Source organism: Pseudorasbora parva, chromosome 18, assembly GCF_024679245.1.
Source record: "Pseudorasbora parva isolate DD20220531a chromosome 18, ASM2467924v1, whole genome shotgun sequence".
Lineage (NCBI taxonomy): Eukaryota > Metazoa > Chordata > Actinopteri > Cypriniformes > Gobionidae > Pseudorasbora > Pseudorasbora parva.
The window spans coordinates 27,080,512-27,095,076 of NC_090189.1; the positions used below are offsets into that span (position 1 = coordinate 27,080,512).

Here is a 14,565-nt window from a genome sequence, read left to right on the forward strand (position 1 = left end):
GGGGGTGAAACACGTTGATCTCACGTCAATCTTGAGTACCTATAGAGTGTTATTGCATCCTTCATATCTCCGAAAAGTCTCTAGTTTTATTATATTTATAAAAGAAAGATAGGCTGTACCGAGTCTTCCCGGAAAAAAACGAGCGGCTGGAGGCGTATCGTGTGGGTGGAGCTAAAGAACGACGAGCGCGCAGCTACTGCACGAGAGTTTCTGAAAGCTGACATAGTCATGCGTGGAGAAGAAAACGTTAACCTAATAAACCATGGTTATCAATCAGATTCAGCTAATACAGATATGATCCAGAATCAGATCCGGAGGCTGAAATAAATTGAACAGGAGAAACCGCAGCAGCAGGACGTCCGTCTCTACTGTATTTAGTGACCTGTCAACATTTGCGTTTGTTTACTCGTGGTATATGACGACTAGTGATGTCCGGTTCGCGAACGAATCGTTCTTTTTAACCGGATCTTTATAGTGAACCGGTCGAACCAGTTCACCAAATCGAACTGAATCGTTCTAAACGGTTTGCGTCTCAAATCAGGGCTGATCCCACAAGTTACTGTAGTTATTAACTTTCTGACATGAGGGACAGTCTCTCAAACTAGAAATAATCTAATATCTTGAAGTAGCCTAGATGTTGTAACTCCAATCGTTAGCTGAAGTGAGACATGTATTGCTGAGAGATCTGATGAACTCACGAGCAGCTGATACTGAGCATGCGCTTGTAACCGAACGTAGCGGTTCTCAGATCCTTGGATCAGCAGTACAGAATCAAAAAACGTTTCTGTCGGACATGTTCGATACTGAGAACCGATGAGCCGATGAGCTGCGCATGCGTGTTATTTGTTCAGAGGAACGAAATACAGGTTAAGTGTATAAAACTAATCACGTTTGGAAACATCATAAAGCTGTCTCATCACTGTATTATTTGAAAGTTTGGAAACATCATAAAGCTGTCTCATCACTGTATTACTTTAAAGTTTGGAAACAATGGATTGTAAAACAGTCAAATTAAACATTTATTTGTTTTATCAATAATGCATGATATTTTCAGGATCAGCTTTTTTCTTATTTAATTTCTAAATCGATACACATTTTAAAATGTAATCAAAACAGTAGGTTTGATATAGACCATTCAGCTTGCAGCAGTGCTCAGCACACACACACACACACACACAGATACAGCGGTTCTCGAGTCAGATCGACCGGGTTGCAACGGATCACTGGTACAGAATCGAGAACCGTTTCTATCGGACACGTTCGATCTTTCGGACATGTTCGATTCTGAGAACCGGTGAGCTGAGATACTGAGCATGCATGAGAGCGTCATAACCGAACTGTTTCTCTCGGACTGGGAAAGCTGATGCTGATAATATGAGCACGGGTGAACTGAGGATTTGTGTAAGTATTATGTCAATTTAAGTTTATTTAATCCGTGTAAAACATCAGTGTTTGAACGACAGTAACAGTCTCTCAAACTAGAAATAAAACTAATATCTTGAAGTAAATGTAACAATCGATTCAGTTCGATTTGGTGAACTGTATTTAGTGCTGTTGCAAAACATAAATGAAAAAATGTATCCAAGATGATGATGATGTCAATAATAATTATTACTACACTTAGTTTTGATTACAAATATTTTATAGGGATGTGTTTGAATGTATTTTCATCCGCCGGGATGATAGAAATGACGTCATTACGTAAAGACGTAAAAGAACCGGTGATCCGTTTTTTTTAACCGGATCATTGAAACGAACTGTCCGAAAGAACCGGTTCGCGGAAAAGAACCGAACTTCCCATCACTAATGACGACATGATTTGGTTTATGGACTGTATGTGACTAAACCTTAGCAGTAGCAAGCTAGTTTGCACGTCAGATAGTGTATTAAAAAAAAACAATGGAGTAACGTTAGCGCATTTGAAAGAAGAAGCATGCTTTGTGAGAACGTCCCCTAGCCAAGGTTGATGTTTGGGTGGTTTTACAATAAACAAACTGACATATTAGTCAGGTAAACAAATGTATTTAAACACACACCATACATCGCATGCTCCATTGATAAATTAATTATACACCTTGTTGATTACTGATGTTTACTTACGCGACGATAGCCAACAACACAGACATTTGAAGCAGTTTTACTCACTCACCGTTCATTTTGAACGAAACTTTATTATGACTCGGGACTACCGAGTTGTCTCAGAGAGTGATTCGTTCATTTTGTGTTGACCGCGCATACCCATTACGCAACATATGGCCTCTGAATCAGCTCTGAATCTCCGAATGATTAGCTCTTACGAGTCTTTCGGGTTTGAGTCTTTCGTTCTTCCTGTTAGTTCCATAGAGTATATGCTGTCAGTAACGGAAACAGAAAAGATTAGTTCTTTTGAGTCTCGGGTTTGAGTCTTTCGGGTTTGAGTCTTTCGTTCTTCCTGTTAGTCCCATAGAGTATATGCTGTCAGTAACAGAAACAGAAAAGATTAGTTCTTAAATTAGTCTAATTGTATTTGAGGTGTTAGACTTGAATAGTGATTAAATTTCCCATATTTGTATATGTCTGATATTAACTGAGAATAATATAAAAAATAAAATAAAATCAATAACTACATGCTTGTTACAAAGGGTGCTTTCACACCTGCCTCATTTAGTTCGGTTGAATCGTACTAGAGTTCGTTTCCCTCTTTGGTGCGGTTCGTTTGGTCAGGTCTGAAAGCAGCAATCGCACTCGGGTGCGCACCAAAAGCGGACCAAACAAGCGTACCGAGACCTCCTTGAAGAGGTGGTCTCGGTACGATTTCAAACGAACTCTGGAGCGGTTTGTTTGTGGTGAGAACATGATCCGACCTCGAACAGAACCAACTGCAAAAGTACTGATTATTTTTGGACTGAACCAGCTGCCGCAGTGAGCTGCGCTGACATTATGTGCATGATATTATTACCTGATAGATCGCTGGCAATATTTTCGGAAGATTGAAGCATGTCAAGAGTTAATAATTAATGCACGCCTCCGCTTGAAGTGACGAGTGATGCGCGCTCGTCGTCTGCAGTGCATTAGAACGTTGTTTTCATGTCGCATCCGCGCTTCATTATAGAAATGCTTTGTTTGCATACTGTGGTAAATACACAGAGTGTAGTAGATTATGGCCAGGGACAAAACTGGCCCGCGCAGTCGTCTCCATAGTGTTATTATAGTTTGCTGGCTTTGCCTCTTCTGTTGGAATTTTCCCACACGTAAATTCTGACCAATGGAAAAGCAGTTTAGGAAATACGCCATGGCCAATGAGTGATGTGGATGTTGTCACGTGCCTGCGTTTTGGCTCGTTTCAACTGGTTCGGACCAAAGCAATCAGTGTGGTGTGAAAAGGAACCAAAAAATCTGAAAAATGCAACAATGTATAATTGTTTGCCCTTGGTTCGGACCAAATTAACCGAACTAGAGATGTGAAAGCACCCTAAAAAGGTTGTGAACTAGTGTTCAATACGGTGACAAGTCACGTGACAAAAGAACGAACGACTCAAACCCGAGACTCGATCAAAAGAACTAATCTTTTCTGTTTCCGTTATTGACAGCATAGACTCTATGGGACTAACAGGAAGAACGAAAGACTCAAACCCGAAAGACTCGTAAGAACTAATCATTTTTGTTTCCGGACCTGTGTCACGCACGGTCCGGGCGGCCCAGCCCCCAGATCTGATCAGAGTCAGACACAAACGAGTCGACAGCTAACGTCTCAAGGAGTTCGAAGACACGAGAGGCGGAGTACATACGTGATAAATATGAAGTTGCAAAAGAAAGAATGTCTCGGATCAGGAGGTGAGGTGAACTAACAGAATTAGACTGCAATAGCCTGACCCAACAACTAATCAATTAATTAAACATTTCAGTTTCTTATAATTTGGCTTTGTTGCAGTACCCCATAGTTTATTTTTATGAAGTTTTAAAATGTAATCAACATTTTTATTAGTACTAGATGTGTTGGGCTATTTAACATATCATTTTGGTGAAATGAACGAAATGACTCGAAAAAAGATTTGTTCATTTTGCTGAACGAGACTCAAAGATCCGAGTCAGTAAAATGATCCGAACTTCCCACTACCACTTCCAGGAGAAGAGCCCGTACGGCACATACAAAGACCTTCCGCTCTGTCGACGTCAAGCGGACCCATACTCGAAAAAAACTCTCCGAAACTTGTGAGAAACCGGAAGGAGTATTTTTGACACAGAAATACTCCATCAAACGTCCAACATTAGTTTTTGAAACTTTCACTTGTAATGATTGATGATTGATGGCTCTCAATATCGCAATATATATCGTTGGGGGGAAAAATGTAGCAAAGTAGTTTTTTTCCAATATCGTGCAGCCCTACAGTGAACAATAGTTGGACTGGCGAAAGAAAGAACTACGACACCCCGGAATAAACACGCGCGCTGCAGGAGGTGGTAACATTTCAATGAAGTAGCGTTACATGGACGTAGGAAAATTAAGACCTGTATAACATTATTTAAGATCTAGAACACTCAATGCTTCTGCGAATTTAAGACTTGTTAAGGCCTTACATTTTGTTTTTGAAATTTAAGACCCCGCAGGGACCTTGATTGTGCTGAATGGAGTGGCCTCACATTCTGAGAATTGTTGTCTTTCATCCCCATGAGACAAAAATACATTTTCTCTCTTTTCTCAGTCTAGAAGGCACCACATTCAAAAAATAATTTCACATTTTTACTACAATAATGACCCAGTTTAAATACAGATTCATCTGTATGTGTTAGGCATTACCTGAAAAACGTCTCTTTATTTCTCTTCATTTCATTTTTATCTATTACTCTATTATATTCATTTGTGCTATTTTTTCAATTTAATTCAAAGATTGAAATCAAGTTTCCTTGTTTTGGGTTAACTCTTAAGCAACAAAATTACCCCATTGTAAAAAAACAAAAAACAAAAAAAGTGAGCAAAATTTTATTTTAAACATTTGTCAAAAAATGTGGGAGTATGAATCTTAATCTTTTCTTTCATGTCCTCTCTCTCCTTCTCTTCTGAGAGCGAGAAAAAACTACAGCAAACACTGAGCCTTGTGCCTTATGACTTCAAATATCAGAAATTTCATGCTACCTGGAAAACAGGTTCTCCTGTGGGATTCAGTCTTTCTGAGGGATCCTCTTTTTGCTGTCATTTTTTAACATTGAAAATCCCAAAATTATTTGCAGCTTCAAACATCCCTTAGTGACTCATTAGTAAACAAAACCAAGCTGAAGTGCTGTAGTTAGACCACTTTCACATCAATAATAGACAAAGCTGGCACTGATATACTAACAAAAACCTTCAACAGTGAGCTGGGACTTATAAATGTTAAGCTGCCTGATTCCTTAAACCCTTGAGATCCAATTTTACCATGGCTAAAACATTATCTGTTTAAAGCAGGCCCAATAATCCAATATTGTAATGGAGCAGGGATGCATCATCCCAGTCTTTGACATGAAAACCCAGATTACAGGAACTGATGCAGGAATCAGTCACTTAAACATCACTAGGCCTATTTGATGCATGTTTACAATCTTACCTGTATGTTCCTCATTATCAGATACAATAACTATACCACTATTCATTAGTGGAAAATAGTATCAGGGTGATACCTGGTTTAAATATATTATTTATAATCTACATTTTTTTATATTTATATAAAAATGTCAAATCAGTTGTTATGCTTACTTGAAGAGAATTGTTTATCTAATTAATTACTATCCAGTAAGAAGATATGGACAAAAATATCTCCTAAATGACAAGTAACTGACAAGTAATGAAGCGCTTCTGTTAGCCTTGAGCTGGAATCAGCAGTGAAATTAGATCAGGACTTCTCAAATTTCTTATCTTCTTTATACTGTTTACACTTGTAATGTAATACAATGTGCGTTTTGTGACAAACTGGATGTTCCTGATATACTGATAAATTATATTTACACGTTGACAATTTGAGTTTCTGCATGCAGATCCCGGTTTAAGAAAATGCATCTATGACAACACTTGTCGAAATGGTGTTAAATCTGATTCGTCTGTTTCTGTTAGTCCCACAGCTCGTATGACACAGATATCGTTGAAAAGTTAGTTCGCTCAACTTCAGTGGTTTGGAGATATTTTTTTGCTATCCCACCTGACATAAAACAGAGCAACAGTACGTGGACTGCTTATCATAGGCTCATCACACAGAATTTAATTACATTTTCGTGCTTCTTCAAAGTTCTTCCATATAACATTGAGCCCAACACAGCGGTCAATCTACATTAACTTCATTCATGCAAAGGCTTATCACCTAGTTAGTTGTAGTGGGTGACTTACAAGCTAACGTTACCAAACTATAATATCTAAAACATTGGACTTGTACATCGCTATCATAATTGTTTGTCTTTGGTGATGTATTAATGACTCGGCATCGCCTGTATCAAAAGAGAAATAATCTTTTTCAGCCCACTGTCGGTGAGGTGTGTGTCGGTGAGATTCATTCTTGCGTGTGTGTGAGTGAGAGATGCACGGTGGACCAATCCACTGTGAGACAAGAGAGGGGGACTCAAAATATTTCTTAAATTAAAACGCATTTCTTTTTGCCCGTTTGCGTTTTTAGTGTTTTACTACTTACACAATTAAGTATATATAATAATATTATTGATATATAGTTTACAGTAAAAATTGCTGACCACAGTTAAGATTTTAATAAATAAATCTACCTCATTTTTAATAAATTGTTTACCTATTTGGGAAGTTTGTCATGTTTTGAAAATAAAGGATAGTTTAAAACCCCAGTTAACTGTCTGTTTTCACATCTTTCACTCGGGAACAAAAATATGCCTTTAAACTTTAAAGAAATAAAGATTTAACTTTTAACGTGATATTTATCGATATTGACTCATCTGGAAAATAATATCGTGATAATTTTTTGGGGCCATATTGCCCAGCCCTAGGGCTGCACAATTTGGGGAAAATATATAATTGCAATTATTCTGGTTAAAATTGCGATTGCGATTTAAAATGCAATTATTATTATTATTTGTTTCTTTTTTGCCTTTTTTTTTTTTTTACAAATGAAAAGTGTGTGTATATAACATTGTGTTTATATATTAATATGATTAATTATTATTATTTTAAAAAATAAGAAATATTAACATTACAATAACATTTTCATAATTACAAATGAAAAATAGAGTATGTCACAAATATAACAATATAATAATACTAATAATTATTATTACTGTAATATTTTATCGAAAACTTATTTTACAAAAAAAAAAAACTGCTGGATTACCTATTAATATGCAAAAGCCTATGACTAAAAACATTAGAAAGGTCTAAGGTCTCTCTCTCTCTCTCTCTCTCTCTCTCTCTCTCTCTCTCTCTCTTTTTCTGTCATCAATTACAGTAGCTTATCATTGGAAAGGTATAGCAAATGCACTTCTTTTTTTGCAATAATAAATGCTGCTGCCTACCAGCTGTAAATCACCAATAAAACTTTTTCCATATATTTGATTTCTATATCATCATAAATATCGTTATCGCAAATATTCTTGAAATATCAAGATATAATTTTGAGGCTATATTGCCCATCCCTAATGGATGGATGCACATTTTTGGGCTTAAAATATAGGGCAGCCATTATAAAGCATGGAAGAGCCAGGATATTTTTTAATATAACTCAGATTGAATTAGTCTGAAATAAGAATGTACACCTACGGATGGCTTGAGAGGGTAAATAAATTATGGGATAATTTTATTTATGGATGAACTATTCCTTTAATTTTCATTGAAGACTGATTATTGCATTGTTAGAACCTATTATAGACATATAATTGTAATTATACAATACATTGTATAATAGATAAATGTTTTTAAAACACTTTCAATGAGGAGTAAACTAATCAACTATGCAATCTTTTATTATCCTCGTTATGAAAATTTTGTGGGGCAAATAAATTTGAATATTAATTTAATAATAATAGTAGCCTAATAATAATAATTTAATTGCAAATTCCAAGTCATTTTGATATGATTATCGCAGATAACTGATGCTTTTGATGATATCTCTGGCTATCGTCAAAATACACAATATCATTGTCCATCGACACAACCCTAATCTAGGTAATGTATTCGGCTTATCTTGTGGTGTATGACAAAAAAAAAAAAGCTTGAGCAACATAATGCTACAAAACTCTCCCTCCGCACAGACTCCACAGCCGTTCGGCTCTCAGTGGTACATGAGTCAGCTTCTGCCCAGCCTGAATTACAGTCATGCTGCTAGCCCATGCTGTGCTAAATCACAGTCAAAACGGCCTGGCCCGTTTTAGCATGCTGCAGCCGACAGGACCACTAGCCCGAATTTTATCTCTGCCCAAAAGCTGTTTCAGAGCCATGTTTCCACAAGAGAAAAGAGCATTTTGTCAATGCATCCCTGACCATTACAACTGAACTCTATCCTGACAAACATGGCAAATGGGAGGACGGCTGAGGAGAGATCTGATCCAGACAAAATGGGTTGGATGTTGATAAGATGGGTAAGTATCAGTATCTTAGATCCATAAGCAATACATGTAACTTTAACAGTAGTGACTGGTGGGACGTGACCTGAAAATGGGTCACAGCAGGTCTAATAATCACAGGGCCAAAGACTGCAGAGAAAAACAACCTACCATACAAATAAAATGTTTTTTTTAAAGCGTATACGTGTCCTGTCTTCTACATCAAACTCAACAGTATTTCGGCTCAAATGCATCTGTCAGTTGGATGAAGCTAGTCAAATTAGGCGGATACCAACATGGACAGGGTGCATGACTTGCACACTTTATCTTCAACATCAATGAACAAATAACCTACAGGTACAAAAAAGATACCAGAAAATTCAGCCCAGGAAATACAGAATAAACATGCTTTGTGGTGACCACAATTTGTTCTGTGCAATTACATTTTTACTATCATGTTAAAATTGCGATGAAAAAGACGTTGCGGCGGATCTTTTATTCTGATAACCGAGCGTAACAGATTAACGAGAAAAAAAGTAGCATTTGGTTTTTGGTTTATTCATCTATGATTGGCTTTTGAGATGTGGCAGTAAGTCTGTTGGGACAGGGTTTACGCGTACTAAATGAATGGAGAAGTCCGGCATACGCCACCAGAGAGAAGACCGACATTTTCACCAGAAGAGGGCTTCTCCCCATTCTTCTCCCTTGACTTTATCAGACTTTATAAAAATAAAATAAAATAAAAAAATAATAATAATTAATTACATTTATATAGCGCTTTTTCTAGCTACCCAAAGCGCTTTACATATAGAAGGGGGGAATCTCCTCAGCCACCACCAATGTGCAGTGTCCACCTGGATGAAGCGACGGCAGCCATATTGCGCCAGAACCCTCACCACACACCAGCTGATTGGTGGAGAGGAGACCGAGTGATTAAGCCAATCAGGATATGGGGATGATTAGGAGGCCATTATTGACAGAGGCCAATGGGCAAAATTGGCCAGGATGCCGGGGTTCGATTTTTAATGACCACAGAGAGTCAGGACCTCCGTTTAACGTCTCATCCAAGGATGGTGCTCACTGACAGTATAGTGTCCCCATCACTATACTGGGGTGTTTGGACCCACACAGACCACAGGGTGAGCACCCCCTGCTGGCCTCACTAACACCTCTACCAGCAGCAACCTGGTTTTCCCAGTTGGTCTCCCATCCAGGTACTGACCAGGCTCAGCCCTGCTTAGCTTCAGTGGGAAACCAGTCTTGAGCTACAGGGTGATATGGCACTTTATGTCTCCACGTCCCCCCGACTGTCTCAGAGATAGTAAAAGATTGCCTCCGAGCGTCTCCTCCTGTCTGTACCAAGCAGCAACCTCCCACGATCTCTCTTGAAGCCAATACGGAAGTAATGTAAACTGCAATTCCTCAACTGGCCACTAGGGTCAGGCTCCAGAAGGTAGCATAATCTAATTGAGCCCCATGTTAAAATTCTCAACTTTAAAGCAGAAAAAAAAACATGTTTACAGCCTGGTACAAATTGTGGTTTTGGCTTATAAGGCTAATTTTGATCTTCATGACAACTCTGATGGGGGTGAATTTTTTTATAACTCATTCGTTTACGTTATATAAAGCCTTAAAGTTCTGCATAATTAAGGGCGTGGTTACAAGTGGATAGCCATTTATCCGCCGTCTATAGTCATTGCGTCACCTCAGCTCCGCACACATCCCGCCTTTTTGCCCATTTTCTGTTATGCGGGAGTGACACGCGATGACTCGCTCACAAGATGGCAACGCCCAGCTCGCCCATACTTTAAGCTTCAGAACGGCTTATCGGAATCCTATGGGTGACGTCACGGACACTAGATCCATATTTTTTTTCAGTCTATGGTCTATACGGTAATTTCTCAACTGTGTGACAGAGTATCGTTGGTTATGACGCAATCATTAGCCTATTTTTTACAAAAACAGCTTCTATGGGGCGATAGTGTAAGATACAAGGTAATGGAGCCTTTTATACATTGTCGTGTTTCTTTATAAATAAACAATGGACAAGCAGAGTCTTTAAACGCCTCAGATGTAAAGTTATTCACCGTCAAAGTGATGCAAAAATGAATGGGAGTCAATGGCATGCTTGGTTAGCAATGCCGCCCCTATGGGTGAAACGTTTCTGAGTGCTAGATTACCCCCTTGATTAATATAGTCAAATGATTTGTTCCTGAATGAATCAGTCGTTTGAATGAATCGGTTGAATATCAATGACTCACTCATTAACAGTGACTTTCTGCCACCTAGTGGTGGTTTTAGTTTCACATTTAAAAAATCTTTTAAAGTTTTAAATAATTTCGAATATCAATATTCAACGTTATGTGTTTAAAACATCAAAACGTTATTTATGCATTACTACAGGTTATTTGTCACCTCTAAGCTCATTAAACAGTCTGCGTAAATGCCACTTCAAATGCAGCTACGGTTTCCTCTCCATTGTGAAGATGAATTTTGTTGATACTAATTTAATATGATTGTTAACAGCCTTATTGTGGCCCCATAAATAATTTTTTGTCAATATCGCACACCCCTACTCCGAAGAGTCTTTAGTTTTATCATATTTATAAAAGACAGATACGCTGTCCAGATTTTTTCCGAAAACAGCCGAACTCATGCACACTGTAAAAAATGATATGTTCAATAAGTTATGACAACATATGTTTTTACATTGTTTTAACTCATCAAAATAAGTAAAGAAATGTTTTTTAACTAGTTATTCAAGATGTAACTCATTTTTTAAAGTCAGTTTAACATAATTTTAGGTTGAAATAACTTAATTATCCAAGTCGATTGTACTGCAAAAGTTTAAAATTTGCCTCTTTTTTTTTTTTTTACAGTGCAGGTGTGCAGTGGGCGGAGCAAAACTGTCACTAGAGCACACACACACACACACACACACACACACACACACACACACAATACATCATCGCAATACCCCTAGATAGCTTTTGATTCACTATTTGTTTGTGCTGTTGACATTACATGCACTTGCGTGCCGATTGCCAGACATTTGATGCGGTTTCGACTCAAGACCGGGAACAAACAAACACACTTGTAGAACTCCGTTGCTGCTCTGGAAAAACAAACTGCATCCACTGTTCCCTTAATGCTGGGTTATTTGGGAAGCTAAACACGTTTTTTTCCCTCAGAACCAGAAACATTGTTGATTTTGTGGTCTAAGAACAAAAAGACAGCGCTGCCGACGGCTTCAGTAAGCCGGACAAAGCTTGTTTATGGGCGCAATCTCGCCCTCGCTCGGGTTGTTGCGTTACACGATCATCTGGGAGAAGTGCCAGTACAAGTAATTCTGCCATTTGTGATGTCATAAAGGGCCATACTCAAAAACAGTTTTCCGGAACTTGTTTTATTCCTGAAGGAGTGTTTTTGGCACAGAAATACTCAATCATAATGTCCAAATAGTTTTTTGGGCCATTTTTAGCATGAGAATCTAACTCTTTAACAGTGTAAATAAGTCATAAAATGCACAAAATTACATTGGAAATGTAAGAAATTAGAGATTCTTCAAAATATCTTATTTTTTTGTTCAGCAGCAGAAAGAAACTCGTACAGGTTTGGAACAATATGAGGGTGAGTAAATTATGACAGAATTTTCAATTTGGGGTGAACCACCCCTTCAACGGTCGCAACATATAGGAGTTGTGAGGTTAAATGGATGCGTTACACTTGACTGGCAGTGTGTCAACACATTCCATCTGTTCTGCATCACACACACACACACACACACACACACACACACACACAATGACCTCATTCAGATACCTGCCCTCTTCTTATGATAAATACTGTGTTGTATGACTACTAGATACAAACCTAGAGAATATTTTAAGTGCAAGTTAGTTTCAGTGTAGAACACAGTGCGGTAAAGCACGTTATCAAGTCAGGTCAGGCAGGATACACTCGCTCCATCACAGCAAGCTAGTTAGTCCTCCAGCAGCAGTTAGCAACATCCAAGCAAAAGACACACCAGTTAATCAATCACACGCATACAACAAATGTATTTTGCAGTAACAAACGCTCGTACTAAGCTTGTTTTTTGTTTTGCGAGGCACATTTGCTTCGGCCTGATCCAGCGCGAGGCCAGAGCTTTGCTGCAGATGTGTCGCGCGCTAACTCCATGCCAAACTCCCGGCAAACTGCCACTTCGCGACAACACGATCGCAAACACGCGCGTTTAAGTCGCTCGTTTGTAAAAACATCAAAGCACGTGCTCATGGTCGCTAACAGATATAGACGAGCGTCTGGGGTGGACGAATTATCGCTAGCTCGCTGCGTTCTTACCTCCTCTTCTTCTCCTCGCGCTCTCCAGATCACTCCCATGCATACATACACACGCAGGCACGCCAGCAAACAGATCCTCTGAACCGCGGAAGTGTCGCGTTTATCGCGTCCACATAAAACAACGTTAGCCGGGTGGTGATTAAGTCTATTTTCCTCTCTTTTAAGAGGCTTGACAGTGAAGTCCAGAGCGTGGCATGACTGCAGGGGCGGAGGTTGGTGGTGGGACAGTTATTTTTCGACGCCTCTCTCTCTCTTTTTTCTCTCTCTCGTGCGCGCGCTGGGCAGGGATGACGTAATGGCGCGCTCGTCAGGTCAAGTTGTAACTTTTGATGCAGCTTGAAAGTAGCTGGAAGCCAAGGCAAGGCATTCCTTATTTATGTCACGGTAGGTGTATCCATAACTTAGACAATATTTTTTGGACACAACGAATCCTGATTAAAAAAATTGTTTTTACACACACTTTTTATGTGCATTTGTTAAGGATTAAAGCCTGTAGCTTTGATGTTAGACATCATAATGTTTTATTTCTTTAAAATATATAAATGCTTTTGATGACATTGCTTTTAACTTGAACAAACTTTTTTTTTCTTATTCACTAAAGATTGTCTAGCATTGTGCAGGGCCTAATTCACAGAGCCTTGGAGAACACGTATGCGCTATACGCCTGATTTAGAGTAAAATATCTCTGTAAAGCCCTAGAGGGCTTTTCATTTGAAAAAGAGAAATACATTTAGCTGAAAAACATTCTGTAGCTATAGCATTCCATGAATACAGTACACTTCGATCACAAATTATGATGGGCAAGCTAATAGAGCTCATTATCACAGCATAAAAGCTGGCAAGTCCAGACCAAAGGCCTATGCTCCGAATCGTTGAGATGCCAGGATCCAACGTCTCGAGACAGTTTAAGGCGACAGGTGATATAAAGAGAGGGCTGACTTAGCAGAGCTTCAAACAATTCTCAGGAAGGAGCTCCTGACCTTGTGGAGAGAAAAGAGCCAGAGAAGGAGGAGGAAAGTGAGGGCAAGAAGGAGAGTGGCATTCCTAGCCAACCCCTAAAAGTTGACCAAGCAGCTTCTTGCACAAAAAAAGGTGGGTCAGTTTACCTGCTCTAAAAGTGAGATTAATGACTTAAGCACACCTACAGCGACCCTAAGAAGGGCCAACCATTGGACTCATATAAGGCACAGATAAATCCACCAGAGACAGTATCAAATCAGTCTAAAAGAAGTGGAGGTAATTGTCAAGAGAGCGAGATCCAGCTCAGCACCTGGGCAGAGTGGGGTGTCCTACAGAGTCTGTAAGAACTACCTAAAGCTAATACAATGGCTTTGGAGGTTCCTGAAAGCAATCATGAGAAGGAAAGCTGCACAGTCCTGGAGATGTGCTAAGGGGTATTTATACCTAAAGAGGAGAACTCTCAAAACATCGACAAGTTTCAGGTTTCAGTTCCTTCCTTACTTAGTGTTGAGAGTAAGATCTTCTTTAATGTTCTGGCTAAGAAACTCTCCAACTTCCTTCTGGGCAATAGATACATTAACACATCAGTACAAAAGAGAGGCATATTTGTTTTATCAAGGGCAGGGTCAATGCAGCTAGCTATCAGGAGATTTTGGAGCACTTCATGTTTCCATCTGCTGAAAAGCTTTATGGAGATGAAGATTTCGTTTTTTCAGCACGAACTGGCACCTGCTCACAGTGCCAAAACCACTGGTAAATGCT

At 38.9% G+C, this 14,565-nt stretch overlaps 1 protein-coding gene across 5 annotated transcripts in view; it reads right to left on the reverse strand.

Annotated features, from left to right (window-relative positions):
* The window catches only part of mapk9 (mitogen-activated protein kinase 9), a 28,018-nt gene extending 14,883 nt beyond the window's left edge, over positions 1-13,135 (reverse strand). For 3 of the 5 annotated variants that reach the window (XM_067424379.1, XM_067424376.1, XM_067424375.1), the window contains exon 1: positions 12,844-13,133. The gene's annotated coding sequence lies outside the window, so the exon portion shown is untranslated. Of the gene's footprint in view, positions 1-12,843 lie in introns of all 5 variants that reach the window. The other 2 variants (XM_067424377.1, XM_067424378.1) reach the window with 2 other exon arrangements.
* Between the last annotated feature and the right edge of the window lie 1,430 nt (positions 13,136-14,565).